At 38.7% G+C, this 14,147-nt stretch overlaps 1 protein-coding gene across 4 annotated transcripts in view; it reads right to left on the bottom strand.

Annotated features, from left to right (window-relative positions):
- CALD1 (caldesmon 1) overlaps nucleotides 1-14,147 on the bottom strand; it is a 192,529-nt gene that overhangs the window by 139,789 nt on the left and 38,593 nt on the right. For all 4 annotated transcript variants that reach the window (XM_082773433.1, XM_082773432.1, XM_082773434.1 and 1 more), the window contains exon 2: nucleotides 8,421-8,493. The gene's annotated coding sequence lies outside the window, so the exon portion shown is untranslated. The remainder of the gene's footprint in view (nucleotides 1-8,420; nucleotides 8,494-14,147) is intronic.

The raw sequence follows: 14,147 nt of genomic DNA on the forward strand, positions 1-14,147 counted from the left end.
ACGCTGCTTTATTTTGTAATTCACTGAAGCTTTGAAGTTTGGGTCCATGCTGTAGCCAGCTCATCGAGACTTGTGTGCGGGCTCAGAACAGACCTGTATTCCCTGTGGGCCAATCCACCTCACCTTACTGCTGTCTCAGGCATATTCACTTCATACAGGTGAATCCTTCAGCATAAATCTAAAAAGAGCTGGAAGGAAGGGTCCAAGACCCTCTTAGTTTAAAGCAAAACTGTCTTTTACCTATAACTGGGTAGCTCAACTTAATACTTAGGCAACCGTGGGGTTTACTAAGTCAGCACTGGAAGACCTTTGTGGGGACCAGGCTCCAAAGCCAGCTCTCTTCTAAACAATTGAGCTAGTTGTGAGACTGACAACAGTACTATGGCAGTTCAAACCCAGCCAAATGCTGTTCAAACCCAGCCAAATACAGGCTACACTTTCAGCAAGTGCAATGTGCATCTCTACTTTCTGTGTTGTTACACAGGCACAATCTCCTGTCCCTGCTGAGGAGACACTGTCCTCTGCTCATAACTATCTATGGTTATGTCCTTAGTCTAGCTAAATGTAAATTCTACGCAACTTTTTTTTTTTTTATTTTCATATTCTTTAGAAGTGGTCATTTAGGGGGTTGCTTGATTGGGATGTTTTTCTGTTTGTTCACTTCACTTGCAAGCTGGACAGTGTACAGAGGAGACATTTACATCTGAGTCAGAACCTCGTATGTTCCTCTTATATTTAAAGCTGGATCACAGTTCAGATTAAACAATACCAACGTTTTAAAATTGCCCTCAGAAGATTTTAGCTGGAATATCTTCTAGACAGTAGCTTTTCTTGGGAAGTTCACCTTAGGCCAAAATCCAATCGAAGTGTTTTGTGCAAGAATTGAACTGCAGCCCTAAAACAGAGCTCTGTTTTGTGCTAGATATAAAATTGGAAAAGGGGAATGAAAGTGTTTCTGACTCTATCCCTTCCCTATTTCTTTGGAGTGAATTCAGCACCAGGGGTGCACTTCCATCTTTTTAGTCCTAATATGATGTGTGGTGGAAAATGCAGAATAGTCACCTGTAACCTCGTCTGTTCCCCAAGAGCAGATGCACCTTAGCACATCTTTCTTGCATTTTTCTAAACTTTCATGCACCTTTCACTCCTAAACTATAGCTATAGTCTACAGCAAAAGCCTTCACTTGAGCAGTAACTTTGACGCTACTGGTTTTGTAATCTTTGAACTGCCAAATTATAACCAGCTATATACACTTGAACCATCCCCAAGAAAACTCTTTTTCCCAATTACATTTATCATCAGCCACCTCACAACATTTACTTCCAAATATAAACGTAGCTTAGTAAAACTGTAAATCACTGATGTATTTTTAAGCCTCAGGGACCATTACTGCAAATTTCCCAACTCTCATAAACATTACCACTCCTGATTAAAAAGACTTCCCATGAATCAGCCTGGCTCTCTGGTATGTTACAACACTCAAAGAGCTCTTCACAAGGTATATACCATCAATAACACCAACTCCTCACAAATTAACATCAACTGGATATTTCTGCAGTTAAAACTTCACCAGCTTTGTGTTTCACAAAGACGATGGGCAGGGGAGAGGTGGATAAATATGTGGATAAATATGCTTCTGGCTGCATCTGCTTCATGCAGCGGGGTCTGACACAGTTTTCTTTAATCCAGTAAATCCATATGCTGTGCCAGGAGGTGGATTACCAGCCTGAGTTCAGAAGAAGTGTCACGTGTCACCATTTACATGAGTTCAGAGTATATATAAAATTAATGTTTTATTCCCTCTATGCTCCACTCCTAGATCTGCTGGTTTTTTGTTTGTTTGTTTGATTGGTAATATTACATTTATACTGCACTGATATGAACACACCTAGACAAAAGACAGGCTTGCTTCTTTTTTCAAGATTTTCAGATTTTCAGCTAATTGCATGCTTGCTTCTTCAGGTCTCTTAAAATAAAAATCAACAGCTGGGCAAAGCAAAGCAAATTTGTACATGTTAAGATGTGTTCTCAGTAGTCATCTATTGAACTTTGCAGGGGCTACACTTGGCAGAGTTCATCCTCTTCATTTGATTTAGTTCCCTTCTTTTTTAGCAAAGAAGATGAAAAATGGTTATGCACAAACAATTTTTGACGATAGTGCTCCTCAGTTTCCTCAAGCCTGGACAACATAAGCTTTCAGGTGGTTTGCTTCAGCCTCTCACCCACTTATTTTACATTTCCACTTCTTTATATTTTCTATATCATGTACAAACTTATGCTGACCCTCACGGCAGCCTTACAAAATATAGCTACTATAGTGTTATCTTCTAACATATATGGACACCGGGGCCAAGAGGTTAAACGACTCTGATAAGATCACACCATCAGCAGAAAACAGGGTCAGAACTCACAGGATGATTCCAGCCTCCCAACAACATAGGCCTGTCTTTAGGTACAAACTCAGGGCATGTTCCAGCCATTTTTGCATCTTTGAAAGGTGTCATCAAAATTTTAAATCAAACAGCTCAAAGGGTTTAAAGCTGGACATGTTTTTTCCAGGTTCTTTAGAGTATACATCACATTGGAGCATGATGTGGTAGCAAAAAGAGTTCAAGCAATATTAAAGGAAATATAAAGGCAACATCACAGGGCAAAAAGGTAATATCCCTAACAGCTCTGTGGTGATCACACCTGGAATACTTCACTCACCTGTGGAGAACTCATTTCCTGAATGATAACAATCCAGAGGAAGATGACAAGAGAGCTATAAAGAACATTAGGTAAGCAGAGAGGGACTGACCTACAGAGAGGAATTAAAAAGAGCTAACTAAATCCTGAGAAGTGGATGTGACAACTGTCTACACATATTAGAAGAGCATTAGCAAGGGCCGAGAATGATTTTATAGTGAAGTGAAAGTGAACAACTGCATGCAATAGTATTAAATTTAAAATCATGAAAACATTCATCAAAAAATAATTTTAACAGTAAAATCTACTAGACTATGGGTTAGACCTAATAATACTTTAACTAACACTCCCACTTCTCAAACTCTGGTCTTTTAAGAACACAAAACTTGACAGCTAACTCTTGAAAAAGAATCTATTTTGAAATTTGTAGTTGAAAACAAGTTTTGAAATTTCTCAAATAAAATACGCTAACCCCAGTTGGAGGGATTTCAGGGATCCTTAACCCTGAGGCATTACAGCTATGTCTGGGTCATTGCATTTGTGCTGCCCCAGGCATAAGCTTCAGTTTTGATTGGATTCTCCCAGACACAAGTGGACCAGCCCATGAGTGTGTCCCACAGCAAGGCATTCACCAGTGGATCCTGTTTCATCCAACCATCCTGAAGAAAAATCACATAAATAAATGCCAGATCCTATTCCAGCATTTATTTGGATGATTTGCAATAAGAGAACTAAACAACTCAATATTTAGAGTTTTCTGCTTCTCCTCATATTCTCCAGGACACAGTGCAGAAGGGGACCTTGTTGACAGTCTGTCAGGATGGAGAAGGCTCCGTTTGCCAAACCTGAGCAAACAGCCTTGCAACAGTTTAAAGACTCTCTCATCCACTTGTTTGTCCTCCCTTGACAAGTCTGCCAACAAGAACGAGTATGCTTGTGCCTTAGGCAGTCAGGTTCACTGCACTCCTGTTTTTCACCTGAATAACAGCATAATATTTCACTATTGGGCATTTATTGAGGTCAAGATCAATGGATGAAAAGCACAAGGGAGCCACACATTTCTTTTATAATAATGTCAACTTGTGATTCCTTTGTCTTAGGAAACACCCTTTTTTTTTTTTTTCTATCAAAATCTAATGTCAAATTTTAAAGGGTTCAATTTGTCTTACTTTATTAAACCTGCAATCCTTAAGAAAAACAGTGGCTTTCTACTCCATGAAATATGTGCACAAACAATAAGTACATCAAAAGCCTATTGCTTGCTGGCCAATTTCCATATAACCTAATATGGTTAAGAAAACGTTTGACTGGATCCCAGAGCCGAGTGCCAAACTTAACAACTCTGCAGTAAGCAGAGTGCCACAGAGCCCTCTGCTTATCCTCACTGTAATTTCACTTTGGTGCAGTTACTACCTATTCACATGAACTAGACCATAATTGTACTTCTACACAGTTAACAAAACACAGACACTTTTTCTCTCTGTCCCTTGCCAAAGGAGATTAACACTAGCTGCCGTACAAGGCTTTTGGAGATGGAAGCTCCTTGGAGTGCTTCCCTTTTGGGCTAGATATATTAAGGAAATCCTGGGTTTCCCAAGGATATAAAAGAACATGCACTGTATGAGGCACTCTGGTGTTTATGTAAACATCCCAGAAAGAGGATGTTTACATATTCTTGCTCCAGTGCAAGAATACACTTTCTATATCTACAGCTAATGTACACATTAGAGGTTTACCAATATCCAATCTATATGAACTCTTTCTGGTTACTGCTGCTGTTTATGAAACTTGGCAATGTGCAGATTGCGTACTTGTTTCCATCTGAGCCCACCACAAAAAAAAAAAAAAAAAAAAAAAAAAAAAAAAAAAAAAAGCCTTTGTCCACTTGTGTTTCTTGCATTTCTTCCCTCTGTCATATTTCATTTAGCAGCAAGGTTTAGGATTTTTTTAATAGATGAGAGAAAAAAGGGTGACAACACAAATGAAAGACTGACTTTGATCATGACATTAAAGTCACACTTCAGTCCTCTCACTCTCAAATCTAACACTGCTGAAAGCATTGAGAAGACTGATAACAGGGATTTGGTGACAGAGGAAAAATGGATCACTGAGCTTATATCAGCAAAACAAGTCACTTCAGGCATTAGAAGAACAATGCCACCTTGATTATGCAAAAGGGTTAGACAGCCTCTCCCAGATCATTTCCTATGAGATCATACACAGACTTGGAAACAGAGGGGACTGGTTTCAGGAAGTTTGGAAGCCTTTTATGGATTATATTAACAAGGCACAGGCTGTTCCCAAAAAGTGATTGTACATCAAATTCCAGTACTGCCACATGCCCTTGGTTGGAATGACTTTAGCGTATATGATAGTACTAACAAACATTAGAGAAACAGCAACTCTGTCATTCAATCCCCGTGATTTGTTTTTTTATTATTATTATTTTTCAAAGGAAGGGGTACTAGTTACATTTTTCTAGGTGTGGACAGCATTCAGTTAAAAAAAAAAAAAAAAAAGTAGATTAAACAATATGTAAAATAATAAAATTCAGGAAAAAATGTTGAAATTAGTAAATGACTGGTAGTTTTGACTAGTTTACAATGAGATATTTGTTAGGTTCCCTAAGCTCTAAAGCATCCTATAGAGGTTAGCCACAACTTTGTAAAAAAGCTAGATAACTGTCTTACATAGGCAGAAAAAATGCTACACTACAAGATTTTGGAATGATACTCAATTAACTATTAGAGGTTCATTTTGACTTTTCCTCTACAGTAATAGAAAAATATGTGTCTATACAAAACTACATCCATGTTTGAAAAATAACTTCTTTATGCTATTTGAGATCTTAGCTAATGGATTTACTGTCAAACACATTTTTCAGTCAGTTTAATTCCCATTCTTCCCCAATGCAGAAAGTTAGAAAGAAAAACAGTTACTGCACTCCTCTAAAAATTAATGATGTGCATTTTCTAATTTTCAGAATTTCACCTCTAGCTATCTTTGCCCTGGCAATGTCTATGAACAAGGCAGATGCTTCATATACCAGGACTGTCCTGTGGTTCCAGGCAGACCCATGTGTCCACAAGCACACCTCAAAGGCGCTGACTGTTTGGAAGTGTCAAGGCATTACAAAGACTCTGCCCTTCAGCCTCTTTACTGAGGCAATACAAGGCTTATGCATCCCTTCAGTTTCACGTTAATTCTTCAGTGATGCAGAAATTGCATGCTGAGCTCTCTAAGGCCTGCAACTGCAAGATGCTGAGTTTCACTATGGGAGCACTGATATTACCAGATTTCATTCTCAGTTGAAAGTAATGCAACATAATTTTTTTTCAAGCAATGGGTCTCAAAGAAAAGTAATAGTCTTCCTTTCTGTTTGCAGACAGTGGAAGAGAGGCATGGATAAATGCAGTTATTTGCCCAAGCCCAAGTCATTCATGAGCAGAGCCTCCTGCACCCCAGTTAAGTGCTTCTCTCCACCACGTTGTTCTTTCTCCTACCATCTGCACGGGTTGGTTGTGGATGTAATCTGCATCACTGTGGCTGTCGCTGCAGAATCAAAACTCTTAGAATAATTATTTCCCTTGGGACATACTGCCGTTTCTTATCCAAAATAAGGCATCTTTGTTCTTCATTGGTAAGAAGGGAATTAAGAGGCACCTGAGCAAAGGAATGAAAAATTCACAATACATCAAATATGATTATTTGCTATCTGCTTAATGATAACTCTGTGCCAAAAAGGATGCAACAATTTTAAAGACAGCCATTGCCTTTTCTCAGCTTAGGGAATAATAACCCCTGATGCAATCTCCCAGGAATTCATCCTTAGTTGCAAATAACGATGGACAAGGCTCTAAATAAATGTCAGAAGGACCCACATCTTTTGCCCTGAAAATAATAAGACCTTTGGCCTTAAAATTTCTTTGGAAAGTGCTTCAGAGAAGACTGTTACTCTGTAACAATGTTTCCTTCCATTAACATTTCCTCTTAAAATATATGGCCCAAAGGAGGAACACTAGACCTCAAATATACCACAAATATGGACAAGTCTGCCTGCAAGCATTTGGAGGCTGGGAATTTGCCCAAAACATTATCCTTACAGAACTAACCAGCTCTCTGTTAGCCAGCATAGTGAACAACCTCAAAAAATAATTCCACTTCATTGGGGCAGCTCACCGACTGTATAATACACAGTTTTCCACTTCTTAAGGATAAATTATTCCTGACACCTGCAACTGAAACCTCTACACTTCTACCTGCAAATCAGGTATGTGTGGGATCCAATACTGTCCAATGATCGCTTATAGGTTTCTCCTTCTGGTTTTAGCTCTGTCTCCCCTTGCCCTCATCTCCCACCCCAGGCTGCGATAGCCAGAGCTCAGAAGAGCAGGCACATTACCGCTGACCACGCAAAGTCAGTGTGATGTTAGGGCTCTGACAGACAGTGGGAGAGAGCTCTGGTGAACTCTAGTTATCACGAAAGGCTGACTAGAAAAGTGGCACCAATGGGCAACAAGATTCAAAGGCAAGGCTTTGTCTGCTCCTCACTCACTAGAAGCAAATGCAGACAGAGCCATCAGCTCTGCCATGTACAGCACTGTGACTTCTTAGGATGCTCACCAAAAAAAAAAAAAAAAAAAAAATCAAGATCAGGTCTGTGATACTTCTTGTCCAAGCCCTTGACAGTGGTCCTCACACTTCAGAGAGGTCTTCAGCAAACTCCACCATAAGGATGATTAGCCATTCAAGGCAAGTCCGTTCCTCATCAAAGCTGGCTTCGTCGCTTAAGTTTTAAATCCCTTTTAATTGTTTTCCTTAGTGATCACTACTGTAAGTCTGCACTATATTGCTATTTTATAGAAATGTCCCATCCTTTTGGATCAGTGTGGTAATAAAATTTGCTACATGACGTAACTTCCACCCATGTAGTTAAAACAGTAGAGTTCCCTCACTTGGAGCAATTTGCACTAAACTGCATTTGTAAAACAAGTAAAGCCTGAGAAGGTTTATTATTAGCATTACTCCTGTCAAGTGTTGAAGCAACAATCTTTTGAAAGGCAAATCTCCTCCCACCTGGAAAGCAGAAATATTTTACATGTACCTATCAATCTAAAACCAGAACACCCAGAGATTGTTGTCATTGGCTTTGATAACATATTCAGCAATATTACCTTAATGACATATAATAGTCTCCATATTAATAATTTTTCAATAGGAGAAAGACAAGTATAGCTATTAAGCTGAAATAATTACCTGTGTACACAACTGATGTGAGCATAAAAAGATGGCCATGCATATGTTTAATGTACACAGATAAATGAGAATTAGTCTTGCCAAAGGAAGAAATGCTCCTTTCCAAATTCACATAGTGTCCAGGGACCACAAGAGCCACAACGTGGAAGAATTTCTCTAGTCTAGATTATCATACACATACCTACAATCCTTGACATACAAAACACCATCAGAAGGAAAAGTTACGTGGAAAACTCCCACATCCCAGTTTCTGACAGTCAATTCAGCCAAGGACTACCAGAAAGTATCTTCCCAGTGCATTGAATTAAGCTGTATACTAACCAGCCCAGAACAGTCTATTTCCACACCAGACCTTGAGTTTTGATGAAAACTAAGCTAAAACCATAGTGCTGCTCACAATAATAATTCTCAAATAAACACTAAATACCTCCAGAAAAGAAAAACAAATGATATAAACAGTAATAGTATATCTCACCAGTTATGATGTCCCTGAGCCTGGAAGATGCTGTCTCTTCAGCTCGCGAGTAACCAAAGGATTATCACAGGCACTGGAAAGACAAAGTTGTGGGTTTATGGGTGGGAATGAAGAGTGCACAAAAAAACGGAATAGTTTTACAGTAAGGATGATTTAAAAAGCAGAAAATCAGATCTTAAGCCTTGCTATGGTTACTAGGTACTGTTGTACCATTGAGTAAACTGGATTGCAGCTCCTTAATTTTCTCCAGCAACTCCTCTGTGAGGAACAAGGAAATCCCAACTGAGAAAGGGTAGTTCTGGCAAATTCTGCATTATGCATATCTGAAGTCCAATTAAGGGAAAAGAGTGGCCTCCACCTGCAGGGAAAGCTACTCCATGCACCTGATCCTGCTCCCATGACTGTAACCCAATCACAACGGAATGCAACCCTGAGAACACCTTGGGAAGCATCAGTCTCAAAGCTGAGAATTTTAATAGCTGAACTGCAGCAATTAATATGGATCCAAACCTGATTATTCCCTCATGATTCATTTTCTTAAAAATATCTGAGGGAATTCCCTGTTTGTTTTGGCTATAGACCAGCATGGTTCCTTGATTGCGGGCTACCTCCAGTCGAAGATGCAAAAATGTTTGGCTTTTTCTGCATAGCCACTGGAGTGCATTTACACAGTTGTCAGTGGCAGCTTGTTTGTCTTTACAGGTACTTTGTGACTGTTAAAGCAATAGAACAGCCACCTCCAAGTAATAGCTAGGATAAATCATAACAGTTTTGGCTGTGTGCAGTAAGACTGGAAATTGCCTCTGAGAGATGCCTCAGCAGGAGGACTGGAGGGAGTTTCTTGGGGAATAGACATAGAAATCCCACATGGAATGAGATAAACCATCTGGGAAACTGCTCAGGGGTGCTAGGGACTCCCATTCTCTTTCATCCATAAAGGTGGCAAAAAGACAAAACTTCAAATATCTGCACACCCAAAAAACAAAAGGCTGGTATCTCAAAGTCAAATGCACCTTTATTTTTCTATTGAAGAAAGATATCTTAAAAATGAGCTGGCTTCACAAACAACCTTTGATTAGACAAATACAAGGCATACCTTTCTTCTCCACCTAATGAACACAATCAGCATATGTGTTCAAGAGTATTAGATTAACCAGCTTGAGCAGGAGATTTGACTAAGCTCTACAAGACCACCTTGGAAATTATATGATGCTGCTTTAAGTGATGGTGTGTATTTTTGCACTGTTCTTAATCCATAAACAGGGGTTTTGTGGAGTGGTACTTATCTGAGAGAATTTGTGGGGCTTTGCTTATAATCCTATACTGCCTGTCAAATTAGGTTTTATTAAGATAGCATGTGATGGAGGGATGGGAGAATGAAAATCTCCAAAATAAATACAGTACTGTGCTCCACCTTGACTGAATGCAACTTGTACCCTTATTGCTTTACCAAAAAAAAATGAAACACTTCTGTTGGTCCAAGAACTGCCAAGACAGAAAACAACAGCCATGTCCACCTGAGGCAGCAGTTCCTTCAATAAACTAATCTGGACCTTCCTAAAACAGCATTGCAGTAAGTGCTGAAGCACCCCATGCTTTCAGAGGTGCACCAAATCCAGGATAGCTAGGCAAGGGGATACAGATTCTCAGAGCATCACAGAGGCCCATGTTTCTGGATTGTCTCAGCTTCACATAATCTCCTATTAAAAGCAATAGCAGTTGAATCTGCTAATCCAGAGAAAAATCTAGAGCCATCTTTGCACCAATAAAACACAAAAATACTCTGGTCATTTATAAAATCCAAGGACTGACATGGCTTTCAAGAATCACGCAGCTTCCCTAAGTGATCCAGTTCTTTCAGGAGTAATTCAGCTTTTGCATTGCTTACTCCACATAGTTCGCTCTAGCCATGAAATACAGAAATGCACTATCATCTACATATGATGAGGAAAATGAAATCTAAAGGTGCAATATAGCAGAGCTAAGCAGCATTAACTTCTGGAACTTCCTGGTTGCTGAGATATTTCAGAGATAAAGCTCCAAAGGTGGACATTAGTCTTAATCAGAAGAACATCTAATTTCCATTGCTTTCATTTAGGCTTGTTTCCTGTGATACGTTAACGTCAGCACCTCATTCTTAAGTGCCCAGATTCACAAGGTGCTTAAGCATGCTCCTAACCAACCAAACAAGATTACTCACCTACTTAAAGTTAGGCACACATTTGTTGAGGCAGAGCCAAAATATCCATGCACATACATATACCTGACCAATAACACATTCTTCTTCCATAGGCTGTTTCTATTCTGTAGTCCCAAATGCAGTAGCAATATATATATATAAAATAAAGTTTCATTATGCCACATCTTCAAGAATTCCTCAGTAAAACTCAGTGACTACTGTACATAATATAGTTTCTAGTTATGATGGAATTTACAATGCGTAACATCTGTGCCCACAAAGATAACAAAACCTGAATTCTCTCCTAAAAAGCAGCAATAATGAAACATCTCTCTGAAAGACCTTGCAAATTAGTGACCACTAATGACTAGGCAGGATATAAAGCAGAAGAACAGTTTATCCACTTGTAAATGTACTTTTACTGCTTATACCATATAGCCTCTAAAATATTAAATGCAAAAGACACCATCAACAAGTTAGTTTGCTGGAGGATGAACAAAATTGATTAAATTTACACAATCTCTGGATGCCATATGTACTGAAAAGCTGAGAGGGCTTCAAAGATTTATCTTGCATTTCTTTTCTAAATAAAGCTAAACTATGAGACAAATGGATTTCCCAATCTATTTCTTCAGTCTTTCCTATAGTCCATCTCACCAGTATACCTACTTACATACTGACTAGCTATGAACAAAACTAAAATTACCAGGCTGGAGAAATAGAGGAATGGGTACAAAACCCAAACAGCAGAAGAATATAAACTTTCTCTTCCTCTTCATTTGGTGAGTACTACCTTTCTTCCATAATTTTACAGCTAGAGATAGCTAATTCCAAACACAGAAATAGACTATTCATATTTTTATAAGCAAACTATATCTTTGTTTTTCCATTGTTCTTTTCCAAGATTAAATTATGTTCTTCCTAGGAAGGAGGAAATGATCATTTTCCAGAAAATAAAGCCATTACAGCTTAGATCACAATGCATTAATCTATCACAGTCTAATATTTTTGAGAAGTTCATACCACTTCAATTTTATTTGACTACTATGATATGCAAGCTGGATTCTCTAGGTTGTATTAGCATAGTCTCCCTCTCCCTTCCTCACAAATAAATAAATGGTACACTATAAAATAATAATAATAATAAAAAAAAAGTCTTCTGAGCTAGTCCTTAAAACCCTAGGGTGCCTGTAAATTGTTCAGATTAATTTAGAGCATGACATTTTAATGATTTTTAGGCCGTTTGGGTGACATGAATGAACATGAGCTCTCATTTACTGTTACACTGATGCTTGTTTTATATCAGCACAACCCAACTTGCGTGAGTACAGGACATGCAAAATCAGGCCTGAGTTCTTAGGAAGAAGAGCTGCAGGGCTTCACACACATCCCATTTCACAAATACTGCAGCCTAGGGACTGGCCCCCTCCCACGTTGGTACATAATAGGATTAAGATGCTACATGTTTATTGGAAAGTAGGATGAGGCACTGGAGTCTCTCGAAGCAGGGGAATCCTACTGGGCCTGTTCTGTGGTTTTAAACATGGGAAGGAAAACTTAAATGATAGATCCTGCAATAGCAAACAAAAATGATGGCACCAAGAACTACCTAGTTTCTCTCTCTTAGGAAGGGATTAATCATCTTTTCTATAACCCAGATAAGGAAAAATGCCATACCCTTTGAATTTTTGTTTGGCCAAAATGCTGAGGACAACTCCCCCATTAGGGCACAAGCATTTGAATATAAAAAACAAACATGAATTTCTGAATATCCTTGGAACCCTTGTTCAGGGCTACTAAAGCAGGCAGCATGAACAGCAGCCAAGCAAGTCATCAAAACCATATCAGGTATGGCATTGATTCAGAGGAAAGCAACATATGCATTAAATCACTTTATTTTCAAGCAATTCCAGCTGCAGGCATTCCCTGGGAATTCCTTGGCTTGGTTTTATCCAACGTCTGTGGTCAAAAGACCTGATAACCCAAGTGGACTTAGGCTGTAGACAGTTTAAATGAGGCAAATGGCAAAAATATCTTCCAATGCAACCAGTAACACCAAATTGAAATGCTCAATAGGGTAGTCATCCTTGGATGCAAATTTCCAACTCTTTCGTATCACCAGGCTGAAGACAGATGATGACAGGTAGGTGAAATATGCTGCAGTTTATGCACTTTCTCGTGTGCTTTTGAAGATCCCCCTCAAGATGTCATTTTTCACAATATATATATTATGATTGTTTAAAGGAATACAGTTAAAATAGCAAAACAGCAATTCTGCCTGCCACAACAATGTATTTGCTTTACCACTTTTATCTTACCTATTTAAATAAGTCCTTTAATTTCTGCTCCAACAGCATTTACAGAGATCTAAAGCACGTTTGCATGTTACCTCAAGAAAAGTAGCATTTTTTTCTTCTCCTGTATTTTTCACCACTGATGTGAAAAGGCACAATTAGCCATAATCTATCTTGAAGTACAGCTCTTAGTCCCTTTCATAGCTCATAAATTAAGCTGAATTTCTGACAGTTTGTGTTAACAGGACAATAATGATAATAATATGCCATATCCAATTATGTAATGGGGGGAAAAAAAAGCAACATGTTGTGGTGTTTCCTTGTCTATCTACAAAACACCATATATGCATTGACACTGCATGTATAGGTAGAAACCTGTGTAATAATCTCTGATCAGACATTTTTGGTTAGAACGTCCACCACCTACCAACCCAACTGCCTTTTTCAATTATGGTATCAATCATCAACAAATATCTGCATTTTTTAAAAAAGGGTAGCTTTTTGAAGGAATTTAAGTCTCACTCCAGAGAAGGTCATGTCCTATTTTACACATTTTCCCCTGACATTTTTGTTTCATGTTTTTCTTTGTAGGAGACAAAGATAGAGATTCTGTACATTTTTGTGGGACAACTCTATTTGGCAGCCAGCCAATTCCTAAGCCAGTATCAGCAGTGAATTATAGCTCAAAGGAAAGAAAATTCTGAAGAGACAGGGTTTTGTGGGAGGGAGGTTTTGTTTGGTTTTGTTGTTTAAATCTGCAAAGCTGTTTTTGACAAGTTTGTCATCAGGTTTATAAAGGAAGGGTGGAATTTAAAGCATCATCTGCTCTAGCACCCAGCCACACCTTGCTGAGCCCCTCACCCATACTATCACTTCTGTCTCTATGGGTATTCCTACGTTGGTACATAGTTTCAGATTTAATCAGTGCCCTCTGCACATTTAAACTGACCATTGGCAATCTACATTATTAAATATACGTAATTTCTACTTGACACCTAATTTGTTTAACTTAATTCTCAAGAGTTTCACTCTGTGCTGTTGATAGAATAAAATACAAACCAAACAATTTTTTGCCTAGACAGATTTTAGGTTGGATCTTAGGAAGAACTTCTTTACCAAAAGGGTTGTTAGGCACTGGAACAGGCTGCCCAGGGAAGTGGTGGAGTCACCATCCCTGGAAGTCTTTAAAAGACGTTTAGATGTAGAGCTTAGGGATATGGTTTAGTGGGGACTGTTAGTGTTAGGTCAGAGGTC

This window comes from Aythya marila (genome assembly GCF_965140915.1).
Source record: "Aythya marila genome assembly, chromosome: 1".
NCBI lineage: Eukaryota > Metazoa > Chordata > Aves > Anseriformes > Anatidae > Aythya > Aythya marila.